We start from the raw sequence: 5165 nt of genomic DNA on the forward strand, positions 1-5165 counted from the left end.
ATATAAATATAATATAATATAAAGTCAAATTTGGGGTCTGTATTTTTTATGTTTTTGAAAGACTCTTCTGCTCACCAAGGCACTTTTTATTTAAAAAATAATACAGTAAAAACATTAATATTGTGACATATTATTAAAATTTCAAATAACTGTTTTCTATGTGAATATATTTTAAAAAGTAATTTATTCCTATGATGCAAAGCTGAATTTTCAGCATCATTACTCCAGTCTTCAATGTCACATGATCCTTCAGAAATCATTCTAATATGCTGATTTGCTGCTCAGGAAACATTTGTTATTATTATCATCAATGTTGAAAACGGCTTAATATTTTTCTGGAAACAGTGATACATTTTTTTCAGGATTCTTTGACGAATAGCCTTTATTTATTCTTTTTATTTGAAAATAGAAATTTTTGTAACAATATAAATGTCTCTACTGTCACCTTTGATTGACTTAATGTGTCCTTCCTTACTGAGTACAAATATTAATTTGTTTTTTAAAATCCCAAACTTTTCAGTTCAGATCATTTTATAAGGCTGTTGACTATTATTTTCATCAAAAATGAAAATGAATTGTTCATACTGTGCATTATAATGTTGTGATCCCTGAATGGTTTTTAATTGATTGTTGCTGTTATTTTTCACAAAATAGTAAAAAAAATGTACTATCAGCAATTTATCATCAGCTTATCAGTATCAACCAGGCTTTTAACACTGGTGCACTTCTAGAAAAGCGTGTTTGTTGTGTGTAGCGTCAGAGGTTGGTCCAGTCGGCTAACGGTGTGGAGACAGCTGTGGTGGACGGCAAACCAGACATCGAGAATGGAAACGTGCCAGAAGACAAAACCACCGAAGAGAAAGAGAGTGAACTCACCTCACCGTTCAGATTACCAGGTGAGTAAAAGAGAGTTACTGTTACTTTTCAGAAGACCATTTTTCTGCCAAAATCACCAAATACATTCAGAAAAGAAACGGATGTGATAGAAATGAAAAAGCACCTCAGAAAGAATATTTTAAGGAGCAAATATAAGCTTTTTAACCTTTGTGCTGTGCTGAAAATGACCTAATGTGGTGTTCCCGGTCAAAAATGACTAGCATTAAAAAAATTGCATTCATTATGGTATATAAACACCAAATCTTGCATTCAGTTTTTTTTGTCAACTTGTTTTCTTTTCATTTGCATGCACAGGTTTAGTATTAGATCATTTTGGTAATTTCCACTCAAAAACTGAGATCAGTGAAACCTATGATCAGTCAGTTCCAAGAACAAATACAAAACCTGTGCTAATTGAAAGAAATCCAATATGTGGTAATAATACAGCATAATGACAGATTTACAAGCAATTTTTGTAGGCGGGTCATTTTTGACCCGGAACACCACGAGTGTAACAAAGTACAAAAAATATATAAATGTATGCTTTATTATTAACATATCTTGAATTCAATCTTTTTGTCAACTTGTTTACTTTTTATTACCCCAGGTTTTGTATTTCTTTTTGGTACTGATTGACCGAGGCCTCATTGATTTGAGCTCATGCACCTCAGTTTTCCAGTGAAAAAAAGCATCATTTGAGGATCATTTTGGCAGTTATCACTCAAAAACTGAGTGGGAAAAAGATTGAATCCAATATATGGTAATAAGGTAATAATGAGAGATTTACAAGCAATTTTTGTAGGCAGGTCATTTTTGACCCGGGTCAAAAAAGCTGGGGAAAAATACAAAAATTATTTAATTTTTCAGTGTTGGGAAGCTGTTATACCTGCTATAGGAAAAAATAAAATTCTATGGCAGTCAAAATGACAGGAACACAGCATGAGGGTTAAATGAACAGTATCTAGTTTGTAAGCAAGAGCAGAAAATGAGTTTCTAGCACTGCAGTGTGGTTTTAAAACAGTCCGTTGTGTGTTTCAGACGGCTGTATGAACAGAACTAAATGGCTGATCTCTTGGCCGTTGTTGTTGATCCTGTACTTCACCATCCCAAACTGTGCCAAGTCTCGCTGGGAGAAATACTTCATGCTCTCCTTCATCCTCTCCACCGTCTGGATCGCCGTCTTTTCCTACTTCATGGTGTGGATGGTAGGTGCCACACGTCTGTCAGTGTCTCTCTCCAGTTAGTCTGTCTTGTTTTTAGTGAAGCTTTACTCTGTCTTGTAGGTGACGATCATCGGATACACGCTCGGCATTCCCGATGTCATCATGGGCATCACGTTTCTGGCGGCGGGCACGAGCGTCCCGGACTGCATCGCCAGCCTGATCGTGGCTCGTCAAGGTAGATCGATCGCGTCCTTCTGATCAATAAAACTAGAGCAGGATGAATTTAACATGAAATACAGACTCTTTTACCTTCATGTATCTGATCAAAGCGCTACAGCACACATAATGTGATTTCCTGTTCCCGTGTCACTATCAATCACTCAGACATGGAGTGCATCTCAATGCTGCCTCTGCCCTATGCAGAATACAAGATTACATAGTACATAGTATAGTTTTTAGGATGAGTTTGTAACGGTTCTCTTTTGACTTTTCCAGCCATAGAAAAATACTGAGGCTCATATTACATTGAAGTTTAAATGTATGTATCTAAAAGATTAAGTGTGTAATTTCTGGCACGAAATTTAATTTTTATAGTCCATGTTTTGGAGCCAGCGTTTCAGGATTCTCAAACAAAAGGACCAATATTTTTATAGTGATGACGTAATGATAAACGAAACACTTTATTTTATTTTTTTAAATAATAATTGTATTTTTTATTTGACTAAATCTTATCTTGTTTTATAAAATAATGCTTTATGGAAACACTTCTTGTGGCTGCTTTTCTGCTGTTACCTTTATATTTTTGCATTTCTATTTAAAAGACTTTTGCAATTGACATAGCATGTAATTTCTGGCACCGTATGTCATTTTTATACTTAAAAGCAGTAATATAAATATATTTTTAAATTATATTTTGGTAAAATGCACTTTTTGCGGCTACTTTTTCCACTGTTTCATTTATAGTTTTGCATTGCTATTCTTTTTGTCAACACTTTTTTTCACCACTTTCTTATTGTTTTGCTTTCCTTATTATGTTGCGTATTACTTTTTCACCACTGATAAATATATAGTTTAGTCATGAAACTCGGATGGCGCAGGCTGATGTTTTGTTAACGTAACCGATGATATTCAGAGAGTTAAACGACTTGGCACAGTTGATTGGTTCATGCTGCATATGCAGCCAATGAGCTTACTGCCTTACATTTATATGGCTGGCTAGCATTCACTAATCTATTCCGCCAAGACCAAATACATTAACATTGTCATATCCATCACCATGCTAAAATCTTCTGAGAGTTGTCATGAATAAAATTTATTTAATAAGTTATTTTTTCCCATTAAGTTCCGTTTTCCATTGCTACTCTTTGATTATATCATGACAAGCCACATCACACTTATTTTGCATTGCTTTAGGAGAAATGACCTCTGAATCTGCATGATGAGTCAGCATTGCTTGTTCAGTGTGAAAGCGGGTCTCGTTTCTGCAGGTCTGGGAGACATGGCCGTGTCCAACACCATCGGCAGTAACGTCTTTGACATTCTGGTGGGGCTCGGCGTTCCCTGGGCGCTGCAGACCATGGCAGTCAGTTATGGATCAGTTGTAAGCACATCCAGCAGCTCTTTCTGTTTAAACTCCTCTCAAACCAGGAGCTTCTGTTGAACACATGAGCACTGAAACACGTGATCTGTTTTTATTGTAATGGTGTAATGGCACAGTGGCATTGTGGGAGCTGATGATGCTGTTTCCTGCCTCTGTACAGGTGATGATAAACAGTCGGGGACTGGTTTACTCCGTGGTGCTGCTGCTGGGATCTGTCGCGGTCACCGTGAGTAAATCAGCAGGTTCTCCTGAGACAATTCGTGACTCAATCAGGATCAGATGCAAGCTGTAGACTTTTTCTGTGAATTCTGCTGAAAAGTTATTAACTTTTGAATGACAGGTGTGTTGATTTGGAGGAAATCTGGATGCATAGTTAAATAATTTCCCTTTTAATTCTGGTATCACAGTTTTGATCATTAAAATAAATACTTATCCTTAACTAGAATTTTTGACGATTGTGTAAGTGTGGAGAATATTATACATTTATTTTATAAATAAATCAAAGAATAATAATACACAAATCAGTTAATATATATTATAAATGTTAGAAAATATCAAGTAATTTCTAATGTTACTACATAGGGATTGTATTTTTGGTTTTTATTTCATGTTCTGAATGTATTTTAAAGAATCAAATAGTCAATTATTTTAAATAAATCATAAAATAATAAAACATGAGTTAATAAAAATGGATCCATTTAAACTAATATTGAGTTTAGCACCTGATAATATAATGACAATAAAATTAAATATTTATTTATAAATTTATTACAAAGTGATTGGCAAATGCTGAAAATGAATATTGCATTTTTGTCTGAATAATTTGTAATATTTTAAAATTAAATCGTAAAATTGTTGATTCTTTTAAATCAAATACTAAAAAAATAAAAATAAAAACAGATCAATTGAAATTTTAATATTCAGCTTAACACTATAACATAGAGATGACAATAGCTTAAAATAGAATGTTTTTTTCTAATGTTAGGAAGTGATTGACTATTGCTTAAATTGAATATTGAATTTTTAGTTGCTGAATATTTTGATAAGTCAAAAAAAAAGAACATCAGTTTAGAAGAAAATGAACAAATGAAACTATTGTTGTTATGAAGTGAGTGACTGTTGCTTAAAGGGGTCATATGATGCGATTTAAATTTTTCCTTTCTCTTTGGAGTGTTACAAGCTCTTGGTGCATAAAGAAGATCTGTAAAGTTGCAAAGACTAAAGTCTCAAATCCAAAGAGATATTCTTTATAAAAGTTAAGAGTCAGCCACACCTACCTAAAACGGCTCATTCTAACACGCCCCCACATATCTACGTCACAATGTGGGAAGATTTGCATAACACCGCCCAAATGTGCACGCAAAGAAAGAAAGCGTGGTTTCAGGAACAGCAGTAGTGTTGATAAAGCCATGTCAGGGAGACGGTGTGTGTTTCAGTGCGAAAGCAAAAGCACTTTATTTGGCCTTCCGAAAGTAGATGCAATTAGGAATCTTTGGTTAAGATTTATTTACAATAGAACAGCAAAA

The 5165-nt window shown here is 34.3% G+C and overlaps 1 pseudogene; it reads left to right on the forward strand.

Annotated features, from left to right (window-relative positions):
- LOC107730783 (sodium/potassium/calcium exchanger 4-like) overlaps window positions 1–5165 on the forward strand; it is a 39076-nt pseudogene that overhangs the window by 31802 nt on the left and 2109 nt on the right.

This window comes from Sinocyclocheilus rhinocerous, unplaced genomic scaffold, assembly GCF_001515625.1.
Source record: "Sinocyclocheilus rhinocerous isolate Xijiao unplaced genomic scaffold, SAMN03320098_v1.1 scaffold2082, whole genome shotgun sequence".
Taxonomy (NCBI): domain Eukaryota; kingdom Metazoa; phylum Chordata; class Actinopteri; order Cypriniformes; family Cyprinidae; genus Sinocyclocheilus; species Sinocyclocheilus rhinocerous.